General features: G+C 38.6%; 1 protein-coding gene across 8 annotated transcripts in view; it reads left to right on the top strand.

Annotated features, from left to right (window-relative positions):
- The window catches only part of prdm16 (PR domain containing 16), a 127,994-nt gene that overhangs the window by 38,634 nt on the left and 68,412 nt on the right, over window positions 1-20,948 (top strand). The window lies entirely within an intron of this gene.

Raw genomic sequence — 20,948 nt, 5'->3', positions numbered from 1 at the left:
CAATATGAAATACAACAACAATAACATGTATGCCTGAGATACTGCAACATTTGTGTCCTTTGATCATTTTATTGACTATATATATATGTAAAGTGAAATGGAAAAAGTATTGATGAATGCCAGTTATTTTTCAAATGTAAGAAGGTGTGGCTTAAGTTTGCATGTAGCATCTTTAAATCTGATACTCCTTTATTAAATCCAGTGACACAGCTGCCTTCTGAATTACCTATTAGTGAACAAAGTGCACTTGTGTGTAATTTATTCTCAGTAGGAATTCGGCTCTAAGTATTATCCAGCTCCAACAAACCTAAGCATCAGGCTTAATGGAGAAAATTTGCGGACAAACATACAGAACAAATAACACAGTAGATAGATCATGGAGCAGTGTGTGGAGAATTTTAAAGCTTGGTTTATGTCTAGCTTGGTTTAAGCAATTTATTGACATTTGAATGTGTTACAGAGCAAATCTTAAAAAACTCTGAGATATACTATAGATATCTGCCTTAACTCCAAGGGTGGACAAAGGGAGAATTAATGTGAGAAACAACTCAAAAAGTGTCTGTGTTACTCTGGAGGAGCTGCAGATCCTAAAAGCTCTTGTGGGATCATCTTTTAGGCTCTGGTGGCAAAAACATTTAGCCCTATACTCAATAAATTTGTCAGAAGGAGTCAAAAGTTCTCTAAAGCTTGAAGACTGTGCAAACATTTTGAAGACGGTGCTCTGGTAAGATGAGACCAGAATTCAAATTTATTTAAAAAGGTATGTTTATTAAAAATCGTACACTGCTTATCAATGGCAACAACCCATCCCCTGGATAAAACATAGTGATAATGACAGCATCATGCTGCAGAAAATAAACTGGTCAGAGTTGAGGGGAACTGGAGTATTAGGGATATTGGTTTAGACGGAGGCAAATATACAGGATACGTTTTACATTTTTACTACTGTATTTTTTGACTCCTAATTATTTACTACATTCTCTTGATTTCCTACATAAACTCTCAGCAAAATACATTGACATTTCTCATTTTAATCTGACAAAATCTGTCAAAAGCTTAAGGGACACAAATACTTCCAGCATGCACCAAAATCACCAAATCCGTAATCCACATGATAGGAATGTTAAAGCAGAACAAAATTAATCTAGTATTAAATACCTGTACAAAGCCTGCACCATATAATAAGATTACTTAAGTCTTAACACTGGTGAGGTTGTGAAGAAACCTTGTGAGCTAAGCGTGTTAAGCTCAGACTTACTCCTGTTGTAATTTACAGCTAAATGGTACGACCACTCTGCCTTTTGAAAGAACAAAATCACTTAATTTTTTTGTATTTGCATTTCAGGTCAAGGGTCTTGCTGCTCCTTGAATAAACAGGCAGACCTTCATGTAAATCACTGACTCCTCGGTTGATTTGAAATCCTACATTAGTCAATGAGCTTACTTTAAGAGCTGACCGCAGCTGGTTTAGGTTTTTCGGAGTTCCCCACATCTTTGTACAATGTGGAAAAACCTACTTGGTTTTCTAAAATACCTAACAACCTTTTAAAAGCACATATGCATTCATTCAATGAGTTGTACTGTTATATACCTGGATAACTGTCACACCACAGATGCACGAAGTTGCACTCTGATGCAGAGTGCAACTTTATGCAGAGTGCATGCAGAGTGCAACATAGACTTATTGTGCGCCTGCTGGCCATAAGTAAAGACACACTGGCTACATCTCATTATGCAGAGTGTGAGTTGTGGTAGGCCCTTGACAAGCGGGTGGCAGACCACATGCTTGTTATGAATATGAATGAAATTATCCATGAGCCATTTCTTATGACATGACTCATTCATCCACATGCAGCCGCTCAAAAATACGAGGAAAATTCTGGCCACACGCACAAAAGGCATTAACTTTATCTCTCTTCTCGGTGTCATTACAAATGCTTAGCTTGATTAGGGTGTAATATTAATTGGGTTGTAGCCCAAATAAAACAATTAAATGTTTCAAGGTGCATTTGCGTAAAAATGGGTTATTCGATCCCAGTTGTTGCTGTTTTTTGTGTATCTGGGGATCACAATGACAGCTTAAACCCAATTCACCAGACACATCAGCAAACTGACAGCGCTTTGCAAGAAATCCTTCAATTTGACATTAAATATTTTAATTTTTTTTTTTTAAATAGTAAGACCTTATGGAGTACCAACTTCTTACTTTTATATAACAAATGTAATAATTTACAGAATTATATTTCTTTGTTACTTTGAAATAAAATAGTATTTTTTTTTATAAAAGCACAGACTAAAAACAGTTTAAAGCCCAGCTAAATTTAGTGGTTCTTAGGAAATAAACATTGTCTTTATTATTTCCCAAATAATTTGGCCCCCTTTCAGTCCTGATAGTTATCATGCTGGGGAACCCTGACAAACTGACTTTTTAACTAGCTGTTACCTGAAGGACTGAATTTTATCTGCTGAAACAGATAAAGTCAGCTATTGTGTTTGTCCTGTGCCTGAAGAGCCGTATTGTATGTGTTTGAAAGAGGAATAGAGCCAAATATGAGGCAGTGTCTGAGATAAAGCACCAGATAAAATGGAACAAAGATAATACCTCAGCTTCTCTAGCCTCACTGCCTGAAAGCTGCCCGGAAATGCCCCCAGGAGTTAAATGTGTGTGCAGATGTTTGTTATTTTGATGTGTAAGCTTTGGATTCAGACCCCAGGCTTTTGGAGCCTTTCTGGCTTAGGCACATGCAGAATCCAGTTTTACGCATCTTCACACCACACACAGCCAGAAAATGAAAAATGTCTGTTATCTGAATCCTCTCTCTGTGTACTTCCTCCATCTTCCTCCACTTATTTCATCCCTCCTTGCTTTTCAGTAGACTGGATGGTGTTGTTGTAGCTAAAGATTGTTATCAATAGCTATTAGCGATAAGATCAGGGATTGTTTGATTTAGTCTGGTTTGGCTATACAAAACAAGACTATCTTTCTGTTTAGCCATCTAGCCCCTGCTTATGTATATTTTCACACACACAGGGCATTCACTTAAGTCCATAGGTTATGTGTGATGGAGACGCTGAAAGGGTATCAGAGGAGCAAAGTTTTCTTTAAGAATCCCTGGAATTAGAAATGGGAGTTAGGCCTACAGAGCAGGGTAAAAAGTGGACAGTCTATGCTCTCTCTGTGTGTGTTTGTCTGTGTGTGTGTTAATCCTCATCTTCAGAAGAGCGCTGCTGTCCGCACCGACGTGTGTAAACACTCCGGTAGATCAGATGACAGATAATGACTTCCAGATAGACACCCTCCATTCAAGCAGCTGAGAAAAATCAATGAGCACTGATTGCTTTTTTCCCAAGACGATCATCTCTCACCCGAAGGCTACTATCTGTCTCTCTCTCTTTATACATCTACTTCTCTCACAATTTCTCCGTCTCTACCCTTCAAGCCTCATTCATTCGCCTCTCAATACCACTGAGATCGAATCAATTCATGCTGCCTTTCACTGGGGATTTACTCTGAATAGATACAGAGAAATATCTCCTCGAAACGATCAAGTCCTGCTGCCTGTCCACTGCGCTCCTCTTCTGTGATTTGTCTGACTTAAAAAGGACGTATCTTGTTCATTCATCAATTCCATGTAATCCTATTTAAAATACTTTTACTTAACATTTAGCTCTTGACAGTGTTCATCTGCACCATAGTGGATGTTACTGTTCTCTAAACCTACATTTAGCATAATGTGGGTAAGTAGACCTTGTAAATGTTTTTCATCCTAAAATGTTAAAATATTATTAAGTTGCAGCCATGGACTCTTCTTATGCCTTTTTAACTATTTCCGTTAGGTAAAGTCTGCAAAATTGGGGAATTGTATAACTTATAATTTTCTTATTGTCAGATTTTCACATCCGTGCTGCTGTATATTTTCAACTTCACCACATAGTTGCACTGAGTTATCTTGCCTAACCCACACAGATATATTATATGGTTTCAGTATAGGTACTTTATTACACTGGAATATATTTTGTAAGGGTTAAGGAGTCTGACTTGACTCACATGTCTTTTTTTTTGTTTGTTTCTTTTAAATTCACTGCTTGACTTTGTATAGTAGTACATAAGATATGAATGAACTACTATAAAGTCTGTAAATAGACTTAAGAGTATAATATGTTTTTCTTTATGTTAACAATTGAGAAGCTGTGTGTCGTGAAGCCATTAGGGTTTTTTAACTTTGTTTCCTACAGCATCAAGCTGGTGAATCGAGCTTTAATGCACAGCATAAATGGCCCTAAATGTATGAAGGCTATTATGTGGACAGAGGGAGGCTCATGGGTCACAGAAGTGATCCAGTGCCTCAGGCCATAGTTTACCTTCTGTTTGCACCCCCACCCCTGTTTAAATAGGTCATGATTGATTGATAATTACAATAATTTGTTTGAAATGATTATCTGGATATTATAATCACTGCCACCCTGGCGTGTGCAGCAGGGGCAAGTCATTTTCAATAATGGCGAACCTTATGCATACACCCTGGTCTCACACCCACACACACATAGACTTTTTGTTATGCGTGTTGATCTTTTGTTATGCGTGATACCTTTATTATTACTATAAAGTTTAAATGGCAAACATCTTTTCATAGGTATGCTTTTTAAATAAATATTACTCTGCTTTTTGCCATTCTTAACAACCTTAGAAAAAAACAATTCGGTGGTTTGAAACTAAGTCTTTTCCAAGTGGTAATTTCTCTAATTCTACTTTTAAAAATAAGCTTCTGCAAAAAGTTTTAATGTTCATACCTTCTGCAGAGTTTGGGACCGTTTGGAGTAACACAGCAAGTTCTCTACATGATAATATTTTGGGTTTTTTTTTATGAAAAAAATCAAAACATAAAAATAAGGCCCAATCCTTGTATAATTTGAGAGCTAATTATATTTGGAAAAAAAAAATATGTGTGATCAGGAAGTATCCCAATATCTTCTTGCCATTCTCAGATGGTGAACAAACATGTTGGAGCTCCAATCATGCTGTCTTTTCATTCCATCTTAAGCAAAAAAAAAGGGAGACCTGTATATGTGTGTGTGGAGTGGTGTCGTCCATGTGTGGAGGAGAGACAGGGGGGTGTAAGGAATAATATTTGTGGTTTTTGCTTCGCCCTGAGATGACTTAATGATGAGACGTGTTTCTTTCTTCTGCTGGGCAGGGTTACATTTTAATGGCTCCTGAGTGACATGTTTTCATTTGCCCCCCTTTACCCAATGCTACCACCACCATCACCCCACAGTCGCCCCCTTCCTCTCCTTCAACATATGCAGCACAAAATGCTGCGTTTTGTCAGGTCCGATGGATGGGAAACAGTGATGTGAAAGTTAAGGCAGTAGGAATTGACACCCAGATTTTAATGCAATAAGGGAGTTATGTGTTCATTGTATTTTTATGCTTTTTGTTGTGCTAACTGTGTGAAAGCAATTGCATTTTTTTGTGGCTTTTTTGGGGTATATTCGAGATTTCTAAAGTTCATACAGTATAAATCCAGAATCCAAAAAAAAAAAAAACAGTACAGAGGAGAGTTTAGACTGTTGCTAAAATGAGGATTCTTGTATCCAACGTCTTTCAGCCAATAGGGTTGATTAGCGGCAGGTCACATGCTCCAAACAAAGTCAGGGTTGTTGAAGAGGAGGTGGGGAGTAGGAGGAGAGGTGAAGACAGAAAGAAATAGTCTTTTTTCTTTCTCTGTCTGTCTTGTCTGTGGGAACTGTCCCAACTATGGTTTCTGCAGAATGCTGTCATTATGCCTTGTGAGTAGCTTTCACTCAAAGGCCAGCCCTGTGTTACAAGTGTGTTCAACCATGTGTGTGTGAATGTGCTCTCTTGAGTGCCACTTTTAACTCGCATTGGGCACTTTTAACTTGTGTGCACATCCATAGTGTGTGTGTGTGTGTGTGTGGGCCCTCACTGACGCATCTCTGTTGTTATCGTCAATCAAAAACCAACGTCATGTTTGAGTGAAGCGCTGGGAGAGGAATTCAAGTGGGAATGAAAGAGAGAAAGAGAGAAACAGATAGAGAGCGACAGAGCGAGGGGGCGGAGGAGAAGCACGAGGTGATCAGAGGCACTTTCACATCAACTGGCTCTCTGACCCCCATCTCCTTCTCGCTCTATCCTTTTCTTTCTTCTCTTCGGCCTTTCACTCCTTCTATCTTCTCTCATATGCTCGGCCTTTCTTTGTCTCTAAATAATCTCTCTCAGTGGACGTTCCCACCACATTCTCTGGGGTCACCCGACAAGAGAAGACGGGTTATAGTGTGACAGTCATGGGGGCTGTCATATGAGTTTCCTCACATGTATATGCACACAATCACTTTTATCCATTTGTTTTCAGTATTAAGATGTTCCCGTTGTGGTAAAAGTATGTCTTTTTAACTACATATGAGATTAAGAAGATCTACTAGACACTTGACATTTTTTCATTTAAAATACTTTATACAACAATAGTCAAGATCTGGGCGAGTAAGTATAAAGATTTTCATAGTCCCCTTTAGAAAGTTCATACCTCAGACTAAAAAAATTTGTTGGGAAGTTTTACCTTAAGAGTGATAGTAATGTTTCTATTTGATTTTTATAAGAAATTTTAAAATGTCTTGAAAAATATTTGATTTTGATTTTTTTTTTCTATCCATTGGAGCAAATTAGCCAGGCATAATGTCTTCTCTTGTATAATGTCATCATACATTACCATTATACGTACCTGGCTGTAATGAACAGTAGAGGTAGCAAGCAAGCGTAAATCATAGATAGGTAATATAGCGAGGTTTTAATGTACCGGTATGTTTTGCAATCGGGCAAATTGTACTTACTTTATCATGTTAGCAATGGTTCATGGCCTCTGGAGATGAGAGAAATCTTAATGCCAGTCTGTATAAGGCTTCTAATACAATAATTTAAAATGTGCATAAAAATGACCATTGATGGAATCACGTCTATCTTTGCTTGGATTAACTCAGCAACTTAGCAAGAAGCCGACAGAAAATGCTATCCGATTGAGAAGATATGATTCACACTGTTGCAAGGTGGGATGCTCTAAGAGCTTTAATTAGTTGATTGGTCAAGAAACAAACCTAAAAAATAAAAATTCACCTAGTAATATATGGGAAGAAACTAACCAGTAAAAATTTTTAGAATTAAGCAATTTGTCCAATTTAATAATTATTGGACAGCATCATCATCATTATTTAGATTTGCTTGATTTCATTTTTATACTCATTGCGATACTGGTAAACATACTAATTCATCTGTTATTTGTTATGAATGTGTACTACCACTCTGACCGGCTGCTTGTGCAGTATAAAGCAATTTAATTTAGCAAAACATTTCTAAAGTTTGAAAGAAAAAGGTTTAGAAAATGGAAATGAACCAATCATGATTGGCCCACACAACTCTGTAAGGAGAATAGAGAAGTGTTGCAAGATAAATTAGTTGCAAGAGCACGGTGTGAAGAAAAGGACCTTTGGATTGATTGCAAGCAGATCAGGTGTCGTTTCTTCAGTTCATCTTTTTTTCTTTACGTACTAACCTTAAAAGTGAGAAAAGCTATAAACAGAAATGAAAAGCCAGAGAAGAGATGTTGTTACATAAAGGTATTTTTAGATGACCATGTAGGAATACCGACATATTCATGTGCAGAGCAAAAATGCTTTCTGACCGGTTTTGCACTGTCCCTCTATAAAGTATATATTATTGTACTCTCTATTGTCTAAACTATGTTACACAGCATAAGGATTTTAAAACACCACAGTCTCAGTTGATGTGCACACAGAAAAAACAGAGACCAACAACAAAAAAAAAAGAAAATCAGAATGCTCCTGTTCCTTCAACTATTGTGGGGTCAAAATTGAGAACACAAGTGTGAGTAGGAAAGGAGCTTGGCATTGCTGTATCCAGAAAACATTTAGTCATTTTGGACATCATTCAGGAACAGAAAGGCACATAAGTGATGCTTGTCAAATTGGCACTACAGCCTACTGAAAAGGAAATTCAAAAAATGCAAGTTACTCCCATGTAACTGCTGAGGTTACAAATTACACAAACCAATACATAGAAAGGTGTATACACTAGCATGAGTCATATGGTAAATTTAAAGTAATAATAAATTTTACTTATTTATCCTGTCATGCAAAAGTAGTGGGATTCCTTGTAGCTCCTTAGCACCAGATAGGAACTTTGCCAGCCCCCCTTTGCTAAAATAACTATAATAAGAAGCAATAGCTTGTTTTCCTACCTTCTTCCTTATCGACAGCACTATTCAGACAGCACCTACATGGTGCGAGATGACCCTCTTCGACATTGGCCAAAGAGTCCTTACCGATTTGCTGTATTTGAATTGAGCCAGAATCTTCAGCAAACAGGTTGGTTATGACTGATGTCGGGTGTCAAAGAGAATACCATCTACTACTGGCTTGGCAGGGGAACTAGAACAACATTACAATAAGTGTCTTGTGCGTGGATTTTTTTCACACTCAAAAGTCTGTCATGTGAATTTGTTAACAGAAAAGGGAAAAACATATTTGATGGAACTTTGTCATGTGTACTGGCTTGAGATACTTTCTTTTCTTTTCACCTGCAAATTATAGATATCGGATAAAGCGTTGTGGAAAAGCACAATGTCAAAATAAGTGTACATGGTATGTAAGAAATGTCCGTGCAGTGAGTTGGACCAGAGCATTGATGCAGCTTTATGTCCATAGTTAGACAGACAAAAGATTGAGTCAAATCAAAGGTCGGTAAAGATGGAACCGCTCACAGGGCAAGAGACAGCCGGAGGCAGGGGGATGGGGGGCATGACAGGGAGGAATGCCAGAATGCCCAAGAGAGGCAAGAGCTGCCAGGCCAGTCACAGACATGGTCCGTCTGGGTAGGAGAGACAGAGAATAGGGGGAAAGAGGCTGGCCCCATCAGCACAAGGTCATGTGAAAAAAAGCTCCCTGCCTTTCAGCCACCAATCTATCCATCCGTCCATCTATCCGTCCATCCATCTTTTGCTGTGTCCACACACGCCTTAGTTCTCTTATTTATTGGAACAAGAAAAGAAAAACATTTTAAACATCCTGCAAACAAAACAACAGAAAGAAAGAAAATGGCACGTAGTAAAATTGAGGATAGGGTAAGAAGCAGTAGGAGAGTGTCCTTAAGCAACAAGTCTTAGGGGAGCTCTTAGGAGCAGAGTGGTAAGTGAAGTATGCCATGTGTTCAAGCTTATCTGGTTAACTGTCTTTATTTCAAGGATAAAAGTCACAGTATATTTTTATTTGTTCTAGATTGTGCAGAAAATGATAACATTTGGTACCTGGGACAAATCTTTGTTTAAAGGTTTTTTTTTTTTTTTTTTTAGTTGGGCTTTTTTTACTTTATGAAGAAGTTTTGTTTCACTGAAGATCTCCCTGAAACCTCTGGAGCATTCACATAAAAGTGGGATTCATAGTGAGACCAAACAGCACATAAATTGACATAAATAGACTCTTCACTAATGAGTTGGCTGCAGTTGATATAATTTAATATCAGACTGAAAGTTTATTAATATGTCAAATATGTTATATTGCCTGGAGTGATTTCTAACAATAGATTAGCTTAATGTTTTAGTTCAAAGGGGCCATAACATTCATAAACGTGCATCTCCTCTTTCTTTGAAAGGTAAAAAAACTTGTTAGATTGTGTTGGTAATTAACATAAGACATTTGGTCTTATGTTAAAATACTCATGTGTTTTCAAAATTAATTAATGGGCTAAACACTATCAGAGTGTTAGGAAATAATTGCTTTGCACCCTTTAGCTCCTTCTTTGGGGATTTCATACAGTTTTGTTACTTTTGCAATTATTATAATCTAGCCCTAACCAAATCCAGCAAAACAAGTTTGTACGGCTCCTCCATCCCTTCTTTATCCTAACTTCCTTCCCTCTTGCCGTTTTTTTCATCTCTCAATCCTTTCTCCAAGTCTTAACTGAAAACAGTACAGTCTTTGACTCCGTCTTAATCTTCATTACGGAGCATTAGTCCACCGGGGAGGCCCTGTCTCGTCTCCCCGCAGCGCAGCCTGGCACTGTCCAACAGGGGACGTCCTGCCACGGCACAGCACAGACACCCTGCCAACCCCTCATGCCTCCCACTGACTTCACCTTGGTCGCCCCTTTGCTCAAATGAACTGTTAAACAAAACGACAGGGCCTTAATCCACATGAGGGAGAGCCTGAGGAGGGGTGGAGGTGGTAGCGTATATAGTGAGGCTAGTCAGGAGAAACAATGGAGTCGGTTCTGGACGCCTTCATTTAAAGCAACCATCAATCATACTCACCATGAGATTTCACTTTCTTTCTTTGGTTCTTTTCCTTTTTTCAAAAATTCTATTATTGATACCTAAATACAAGCGATTCAGGGTGACGGTAATCTTACGCATGCTGCTCAGCAAGCATATATGATCCGTGAGAATGGCCTGGTATTGGATGAAGCATATGTCTATTGAGGCATGAGCTGTGTCCTAAAATAAAGAGCTAACCTGGTTGGTGGTGACTCAAAATGAAGAAAAGTTTAATCCCCTTTTTTTTTTTACCAATCTATCGACTGAAAACAGACATTAAATTTTAAACAACTACAAAAACTCATGTGCTCTATTGTAACACTTTGTCACTGAGGTTGCTAACAAGTATGTTTCCTTCTCTGTGAATTAGATAATTAAAGAGGATAGCTAATTGAGTAAACAAGCACTGGGGCCGTCACCCCTAATTAAGTGATTACAAGGAAGAGCACCCTCGGCCGGCACAGTGCTAATTAACACGTCCACAAGTACACACAGGGACACGCGTGAGGACATGGGGAATTATCTGTTAGAGAAACAATGATTAGGCAGAGTGGGGGATCCCAGGAGAGGCCCAATATATGAAAGCATCAAATACACACACACAGATACACACTCAAAGAGCATCATCCCAAGAGAGGTTTTCTGTGTCTTAGCACTAATTCATACTGGATAATCCTTTTATTCAGCTAACAACACTGAAACTTGCTTAAAGCGGTCACGGAACGTGACCCACACAGCTGATATTAACCCTTACAGCCTCAGCACAGCAATAAATAAATAAATAAATAATAAAATCTAGGCAAAATGCTCAATTTAAATAAAATTACACACACTTTGCTTTTTCTTCCAGTGTTGATTACTGTCTGAAGCACCAGACTTTAGCTGAAAAATCCAGTACTCAAATGCAATAATCCAATCAGAGCCTTGTATATATTTACATATTTTGCTGCGATTGTGGAGTCTGGTTGTGGAGTTAATCTCCACTGTGACATTTTAGATCAAAATCCTCATATATAAGGATATTATCACAAAGAGTGTTACCTTTAGGGAGAATTATCCAGTACATTAACCAGGGCGTGATTATTTTACCCCGACTCTCCCTGGGGAATAGAACAGACATGATTTGTTCCAGTGGAAAATATATCTAGTCAAATATTTATGTTGATATTGATGGTTTTGCCTTGTAAGGATAGATTTAGTCGTGGAGATGGAAAAGCTAGCCCTGAAACTCAATGAAGCTAACTCACAAAGTCAGGTCTGGTTTTGTACACTAACAAAAAAGGAGATTATTACCTGCTTTCATAACTTGCTTTTGACCAGCTGTTTTTTTCTTAATGCACCAGGTCGGATTTAATTTTATTTTTGTGTGTGTACAGGATTTTTGCAGCGGAGCACAAAAGCAGATCAACTAGGCTTAAAATCCACTTATAATGGAGTGAGGGAAGGGAGGGAAAAAAAATTATGCATTAATTAAAAACCGCTCCAGGGATGAAGTCTAATTATTTTTAGAGCAGAAAAGATTTTCCTGGCCGGTCAAGAAAACTGCAGTGTGGTGTTATCTGTGAACAACAAGGCCAGCCGTGCTCCCCTACCCGCACCATTGTAAGGCTGATTTAAGATCCCCAGCTAATGGGCATACCTGCCTGACAAACATGACTTCTTAGCAGGTGACTCCCGTCAAGTATGTCTGAAATAACAGGTAAATGAATTAGCAATAAAATGGACTTAGGGTTAACAGGCAGGGGTGCCCATTATTACAGCTCCTAATCACTAAAGAGATGCCATTCACTTGCCTTAAGAAGGCAGCATTTTTCACCGCTTGCTGGCCACAGGCCCCCTCGGAGCAACAACACATTTCTAATGGAAGGCTCTCTGCTTGAGCTCCAACCTCCCGAAAGCCCCCAACCATTTCTTTCTTTAACTCTCTTTTCTCTCCTCCACCCACAGCCCACTGCAACCCCCCCACTCCCTTCCCCTCCTCCCATTCTCTCCTATAAGATTATCAGTTTTGATTACTGCCGGCAACAAGCTCTTACCAGCAGTCGGAAGCGGCGTCTCACAGACCTGAAAGGCCCTCAGCAGGTTGCAAGAAGCTTTTGAAATTACGGGGCTGTGGCTCAGAGGGGAAAGTGTGCTGCTGCGCCGGTTCGCAGCCATTTAATCAACTCCTGACTTTTGATAGTCAAATAATGGCTAATTACAGTAGCACCTGCCCACAGGGTTAAGGGCTGGAACCGATTTAATGAGAGAAAAGGGATGAAGAGAAAGAGACAAGAAAATGAAAGAAAGCTGGAGAATGTGGGGGCCATTATCCTCATGCCTTTCTGATTGGGGTGCAATGAATCAGTAAGCCCTGGGATGCTCTTGTGTGCAACAACCTCTTCCTCACAATTAGGATTTTACACCCCCCCCCCCCATTTGGATGCAATGATTGATGTGCGTAATGCAAGGTGTGAAAAATGTGAGGCTGTGCGAAGTGAAATTGTTTGTGTTCGTATAACCATGGAAAAGCACATTATTGTTAATGAAGGCCTATCTGGCCTCTCTTTGGCTGTGTTTTGAAGTTCACAGATTTAACTTAAAAAAAAGAAAAACATATCTTTCGGTTGTCAGTCTATGTGTGTATATTTTTGAAATTATTTTTTTCTATTTTATCATATTGCTTTTTACACGATTGTGCTATTCTACTGTTATGTTTTAATGGCCCTTAAACATCAGTCTCTCCTTGTCTGTGGCTCTATATAGATGGCTGAAGGGATATAAGGATTATTGAAGGATATTAAAGAGATAATTTCAGAGTTTGGACTCCTTATCCTTGTGGTAAAACACAAACACCTCTCAAAATCATCAGATTTTCCAAAGCTGAGGTGGCAGATCAAAGCAAATTAAAAGTTACCTCACTGTCGTGGCACTGATCTAAAAACAAGTGGCACCCATATTTATGTTAGCTGAGCTGCTTGTTTGCCTCCCCCATCTCCCTTTATCGTTTTTCTTCCTTTCCTTCTGGCCCTACCTCTCTCTCTTCCGCTTTCCTTGTGACCAGTGACAACTTCGTCCTGGCACTCCATTGTTCGGCCACAAAGGGTATGTAAAGACATGTCAGCGTTTACGAAGATACAATGGCACAGCTCAATTACTCAAACGTTGCTTTGTACCATGCCGGGATACATGTGTTTGTAGGTGAATTGGGCTGTGCTCATGTGCCAGAAGGAGCGCGCGCACCCGCGGTGACCGCAGAGCCGCAGTAAGATATTAACCAAGCTGTGGCTGTGTCAGCAACGCTACGCTGTGTTTTTACTCTTTCATGTTCCATTTATTTGACCTCTGACCTTGAAACACACAGCAGCCTCACTTCACACACTCCCCCACCCTGGCATGCACACCTCTGCACCTTAACATACAAACACATCACACATGTGCAAACATTCACACCCCTCCAAGCACACATCTTCAGGTACAGACGTAGTAATCCAGACCCTCCTTCTGACCCATTCCTTTTTTGAGCTATTACGAACCATATTTGCCCCATCCAATCAGTTTGATTAATCATGCGCCAGAACACAGGGTTGCAATCAGATGACCAGAGCATTGTAACCCTCACAAAACACACACACATGCACACACACAAACACTGGCGCTTGTGGGGAAGTATTTCCCCATAGACGTACTCAGTGTGACAGCACCATAAACTGGCCATTTATCAAAGTGTCCCCCCCAGTACATGCACGCTTTAAGGCACTCACTTGCACGGACACACACTCACAGATACACACACATTTTCACATTAAGAAAATAGTCCCAGGCCTTTATCTTAGTTTTTTACATTAGAGTTGAAAACTTATGAACACTTTTTTTTTTTTTTATTATTTATTTAATTTTTTTTTACAACCTCCGCTGTTAGACAAACATCAGAAATCTGTTTATTTCTCCACTCATTCTTACACACCAAAACACACCCCAAGCATACACATATGTTTGAACAATAGGCTAGGGGGTGCAACTGCTCTTGCGTTTTAAAAATGGTAGAACAAACTTGTCTATTCTGCCCCCAGCCAGATTTTATTTTTTTTTTTTTACTTTTGAGGTTGAATATAAGAAAAATTACAAATAAAAATGAGGTGTTATCATTTTTAACCGCTGATTCATTTTAATCCGCCTCATTGGGTAAGTTAAATTTAACTGAATAAGTACCAAAATCAAATTTGAAAATAAAAGGCAGAAATGAATAATTTTAAAGGTATTTGCAATTATTATTATTTTTATGAGCCCTGGATTTAAAGTGTTTTAAAGTAAAATTGGAAAGCTTTATGAACACAGTTTTTTGTCAATGTCATCCAAAAAGATGTTTTTGGATTAGCAGACAACTTGTAGCATTTTGTGAGCTCTTTGAAAGAAAATAAATAGTTACAAATGGAATGAAATAGATTTGTTATAGCAGAATAGGATAACAGCAGGTAACATCTATAAATACTCAAATTCAAGGCTCTAAAAACAAAAATGAATTAATATTATGTGTTTTTATTTCATTTTTATGAAATAATACTGCACATTTTTCCTCATTTCCTTTTCTTTTTATCGCAAGATTGTCAAATAACCTGATTATAATGCAGGGTATATACACCATTAGGTGTATATTTAAATATATATATTTTCATATTTTTTAAATGTTTCTGCCCAAAGTTCAATGTCCTTAAACTTATGGAGCCTTGACATGAGTAGGAATTTAGCAAAGTCTGTTTCCTGTCAAAAGGTTTCAATCAAAAATTCTGTTTAGTTTTCTAAGAGTCCGTGGTCAAGTCTTTGTGCTCTGCTTTAAGTTGTCACTTTACTGTTTACAATATGCATTATATTGTTTGTGTGTCAAGGAGTCTTTTGTCCTTCGATATTCTGAGGTTTGAATAAAGCAGGCTTTTTTCAACAAACCGCTCAATAGTTATAAAAAAAGAGATATTCATAGACACGTGGGGGGCCTCTCACATGGGTATGTCAGTTGAAGATTTAAAAGCCCCTTTTTTTCCTCCCTTCCCCTTTTTCAGTCTTTCAACTTGTTCAAAGTGGTCGAAAAAAGCTTTTATTCAAAAATACTATTGATTTGTATAGACATGAATATGCACTTTTTGTTCAAAACATTGTTCATAGATTCTCTTTCTGTATTCATAGTTGGGGTTTCTGTCAATAGCTGAGTGCATAGCTCTATACTTACATTTGGGAAATGCAGCACGGTAGATTAATGTCTCACTTCACAGTAAGAGCTGCACTTTGAGACAGCTACACCAACCATGCAGGCAGGGTTGCAGCAGCTCACTGAAGCCTTTTTATTGCTGGCCTGTGTTCCAGAGGGCATTCTGTGTCAGTAATCAGGATATGGGGGTTATCCTGCCTGACCTGTGTATTGAGCCTTCTAGTGCAACCATTGCCAGTCATAACATGTGGTACAAGCACTGCAAAAATTATGATAGCCCTATTATAACTGAGAAAAATTGCATTTATAATTTCACTCAGTGTCATAAAAAGGGGTTTAAGTGAGGTTTGAATAACATTTTTTTTAAGTGATCTATCATAACAGACTGTTTATTACCCTGCGAAAGAGGTAATTCCTCTGAAAACCTTTTTCCACATTTTGCTCATGATGCATCATGAAAATCTTAATTAGACTTAAATGCCTTGTGGATCTACTTTTCAATGCAGCTTCAAAACTTTCTGCAAGGGAAGTTAGATTTTTGAGCTTCATGATCTCATATGATCTGACAAATTTCCAAACCGCTGCTGGAAAAAAAAAAATCTCACAAGATGCTGCCGTGAACACATTGAGACATGATAGTTTGTTATTATTATTACTTTAAACATTTTCCTGTAAGCATTTTTTGTGCCAATCTACATGATTTTATGTATAGACAAAGTCAGTTCTTTCCTCTGCAGACTACAGAGATTGGAACTTTTTGCCTCCACTCTGCAGCCCATTTTCAAATTGTACAATTGTCACAAAGAACACACATTTCTGTGCGCATGAGCAGGGGAAGTTCAACACAAAATTCAGTTTTAAACAAAAGAAAGTGTGTGCAGGTTCCAATCAATGCTCTCGTTCACCTCCTGCCATTCTAGTTGGAGAGCCTTGTTTTAAATTCTCAACAATTTTTTTCTCTTCCCTACTGCTGTATTCTTTAACTTTTTAATGTTTTTGTTTACTTACTATGTTAAAAACTGCTGAAGCCTTAAAAAAACAACAGCATTTATTTTGAGAGTAAACTGCAAAATTTCAGATTTTAGTAACTAGATCGTGTTGAAGGATATTTGAGTGAAGGAGCCAAGAAAGCCAACATTATTAAACCAGATGAACATGTTTGATAAGCTGGGATAGGTTTTATGATAGAGCAATCAAACAGTCTTGAACAGGTGTGTTTAAGTCTGGATTAAAACAAGGGAAGTGTCTCAATGTCAGATACATTTTTAATAAGGTAACTAACATATCTTAACTATTAAAGGGATATTAGAGGAAAGGAATAAAAACTCACCCATTCTTAACACAAAAACCTGTAACCTGTGTTCTTCAAAAGATGGGATCATGAAAAATAAATGTCTGAGATACTATAACATTAAAGACCAGCATCTCTAAACATAGAATAAAAAACGTCTAATGTGTAATCTCTTTTACAACTAGTTAAAAAATTGATTATTTATTTCTTCTTCATAGTGAATTTCTTGACTTTTATTATTTATACTTTTTATATTTTTATATTTCAAAGAGTAATGCAACCCTTGACCTCGATGCCACCGGAAGAGAATTTCTCAAAATGTCCATCACTGTCAGGAAAGCTAACATCTGGTGAGACAGAGAGAGAGAATGAGAAGAGAAATGGCAGTTGATTGTTTTTAAAAGGAATTAGCCTGACCTGACCCTCTTGAGCCAAGCCATCTTTTGAATAGCTGACACTTTATTTGTTTTGTCCCTATAACAACAGAATCTCCCTAGCACTGCGGCGCACGTTCACCCTGGCATTGTCACAAACAACTAGACTCACTTTTCCTCTCCTTGTCTTTGCGGTGGGGAAAATAAAGCCCCGGGCTTTTTCACACAATCACAGGAGGCAGTGCCGTGGTATGTGTGTGGTGTGATAAGACAAGACGATGGGAGACAGATATGAGAAGGGCAGTGGTGGTCAGGCTCTCACACATGTAGACATACAAACACTCCCAGAGACCCTGCTTCTGTCTTGAAGGCAGAGCAGCTCAAGATAATCATGATTAATGTCTGTATATTAGATCCAAAGAGAATCTGAGATGAGTGAGTCATTCACCTTCTTGTCTTTACGTTTCATGTCACCTGCATGTGCCTACAGCAGTACATTTGTGTGCAGGCGCCCCCTGTTGCTTATTTCTTCTGAGAGTGCAAATAAATTAAAAGTTACACAAACGAAAGCAGGAGCAAATGCACTTCCCCTCACCCAAACGTGTGTGGCAACAATCATGCTGTTGTACTCACAGAACAGATTTTACATTGATCAGATTATTCACAGAAGATAATCTTTACCGAAATGAGGCCTGGCTGAAACAAAGGTGCTTTGCTTGTGTGATCTCATAATAGCTCCCCACGTTATTTCCCAGTGTTTTCAAAGCACACACACATGCATAATTCTCACCCATCAATCCTGGCATGACCCCGTTTCAAATTCATTAACAGGACTTCAGAACTTGCAGACACAGCAATCACCCCAAGCAAAATAAATTCCCGTGCCAGAGGATAGAGAGTATGTGTGTGTGTGTGTGGTGGGTGTGTATGTGTAGCAGTGCTGTGTCGTCGGCTGCAGAGAAGAGCGAGGAATCTGTTTGGACAACTGCTGAATGTTTTGGTTCCCCCACGGTGCCTTGGAAAGCCATGCAGTCGCTGTATCTTTTACAAATTAGCCAGTGTTGTCTACCAGGCACTTTCCCTTATCCCTGGCCTAAGCTTGCGTCTGCCCAGTGTGGGGGAACCCTAGGTGGGTTTTTGGGAAGCTAGGGGAGTTACTAGAAGGGGACAGTGGATATAAATTAAAGAAGCTATACTAATAATGAATAATATCTGAGATATTTTATCCCTCATGAAGGAGCTACAGCCCTTCACTAAACTCAAAGAGTAGTTGAATTAACTCTGAACTTAGGAAGTTGGGGGGATGTAATCTCCGAGGTGATGCATGTAGCAACTCAGTTTTCGCTTGTAGATGGTTGTATTCTCCACTGTTTATATTGAGCACAGTGACCAGGGTTACAACTGTTACAATTACAAAATAAAAACTGATCCATGGGGTATTTGGACCTATAAACAGCGATTGAGCACCTTATCTTAAAAGCACTGAAAAGTGGTACCTGACAAACGTTCATGTAAATAGGAAAGGAATGCTAAAAACAATTAAGAAAGTCTTACTACTGGTTATGCAAGTAGCATCCATCATGACCGCAGAAGTCAGGGAAGTCGTGTTCCCCCAACTTAACGACTTGAAATTCCACCTTTTAGGGCGTTCCAGTTTAAAGTTCCTATTCAGAGGTAAGTAAGTCTAACTTTTGAGGACAAAGAGAATGCCTGTTCAATAAAAAAAACCTTAGGACAGTAAAGGTTTAAACTATTTACATTCCTATTTTTAAACCTGGCAAAAAACTGATCACCAATAAGCTATTATAGCAATAAGCTATAAGAATACGTAGCTGGAATTCTTGTGAGCCAAACAGAATACATTGATTGCTGGGGTATAAATCATTAGATTACCTCCTATCTTAACACATAGATAAAAGCAAATAAAAAAGATGGATTTTCAATGTAATAGGTTTCAAAATTGCACTTCTCATTGAATAATAATAAATAAACATGGTTTATTTCATTTGACTTCTTTGCCTGATTATAAAGCTCTCATTAAAACATTGATTAAAAAATATTGAACACATATATTTCCATTGGTCACACTTGTTAGATTCTGAGTCTAGGCTTTTCCATCTGTTGTCACTTTCAAACATTCATCTGTATTTGGTTAGGAGTGCCTCTCAAGGCTACAGTAGGCTAAGGTGTGAGATATCTGATGAAGAAGGTCAACGTTATGTGACGAGTGGGGCTGCTGCACAAAGAGATGTTTTTACTGCAGATTTATGAATTAAAAGCACTTGAGCTGGGTAAGGGATGCAAGATGATCCTAGTCTGAGTCAAATAGTCTAATAGGGGTGGTGCACCAAAATGAAGGGGGTATTTGTAATGAATTGTACAGCTGAAAGCCTACAAGCCTCCTGCTTGAAATCATATGCAAGTTTATCCTTAAAGCAGTAGGGATAGAACTAGCATTTGTTCAAATATATGTCACTTTCAGTTTTCTCTGCAAAGTTCTTCTTTTTTTTTTAAACGCCCTTTCTCGTCCTGATGCGGCATGTCATTTGGAGTTAGGTGGTCCAGGGTTGAGGAGGAAATCCTCCAGGCTGATTTGAGTCGCTGCTCAACAGTTTGCCCATTGTTCACTGTCTCGTGTGCCCCTTAAATCTAAAAAAGTGAAGAACCCATCAGCAAAGCAAAGACTTAGTTAACCTCAAAGTCTGCTACAGGCAGGAGAAAGAAAGTGAAAGGTGTGAATCTTAGAGAAAATGTGCACAATATTTAAACAAAAGAGGTGAAATTATATAATGTGCAATAACAGAAAGCTGTACTATGTTTCATTTATAAACTAGCAGCTGTGTTTCTATCCAGTTTGACAAAAAAATGAATTGTTCTCAAATTGTACAAAAATTCTTAGAGCTTATATGCCTTCTAATATGCTTAAATAACCGTAGTTAAATATGTACACTATATAACGCTTTGCAAGCTTGTCTGCACCCTGCTGGTTAATATTCAGACCACTGTAAACTTTTATTTCAACCTCTACCTTCAACAAGATTTACCTTAATAATAGCAAAAGCAGTGCTATGCAGTACCGTCACATCTAAATTTTACCCCTCAGTGTACTAGCGCTTTTTTTCAGCTTACTGTTCATACCAGGACCTCTACCCTCCCGACTTTTCTGCAGTTTACAGTTTGAAGGAAATTCTTTGATAAGAAATTGTGTCAGAACAAACCCATTGCTTTACAGTAGTGCAAATTTCTTGCCAAACTCAAGGACTCAGATGCACTTAAGCAGAGATGAATGATAATGATAATAGCAGCACTACGGAAACGTTTAAATTAACTATGTATGTGTAGATTAACAGCAAAGATAACTATTCAGTGATCAATTAACCATCCATCCATTTTCCATCGTGCCTACTCCGCTGGGGCCGTGAGGGGTGCTGGTGCCTACCTCCAGCTGCCAATGGGCAAGAGGCAGGGTACACCCTAGACAGGTCGGCAGTCTATCACAGGCCAAACAGAGTCAAGCAACCATTCATGCACAAGCTCACAACTAAGGAGAACCTAACAGTCTTTTCAGTCTTCAGTTTTTGGACTGTGGGAGGAAGCCAGAGTACCCGGAGCGAACCCACGCATTCTCAGGGCGAACATGCAAACTCCATGCAGAACGACCCTAGGCTGAGAAAACCCCAGCATAAACGGGAAGGTCATTGCTGAGATTTTCTTAACGTTTGTCAATTACTCAGGATGTTATTAACGTAACTATAATGCTG

The sequence above is a fragment of the Cyprinodon variegatus genome, unplaced genomic scaffold, assembly GCF_000732505.1.
Source record: "Cyprinodon variegatus isolate N-32 unplaced genomic scaffold, C_variegatus-1.0 Scaffold646, whole genome shotgun sequence".
Classification (NCBI taxonomy): Eukaryota; Metazoa; Chordata; class Actinopteri; order Cyprinodontiformes; family Cyprinodontidae; genus Cyprinodon; species Cyprinodon variegatus.
Note: the sequence above shows the minus strand (reverse complement) of the source record. Positions and strands in the feature narration are given on the sequence as shown.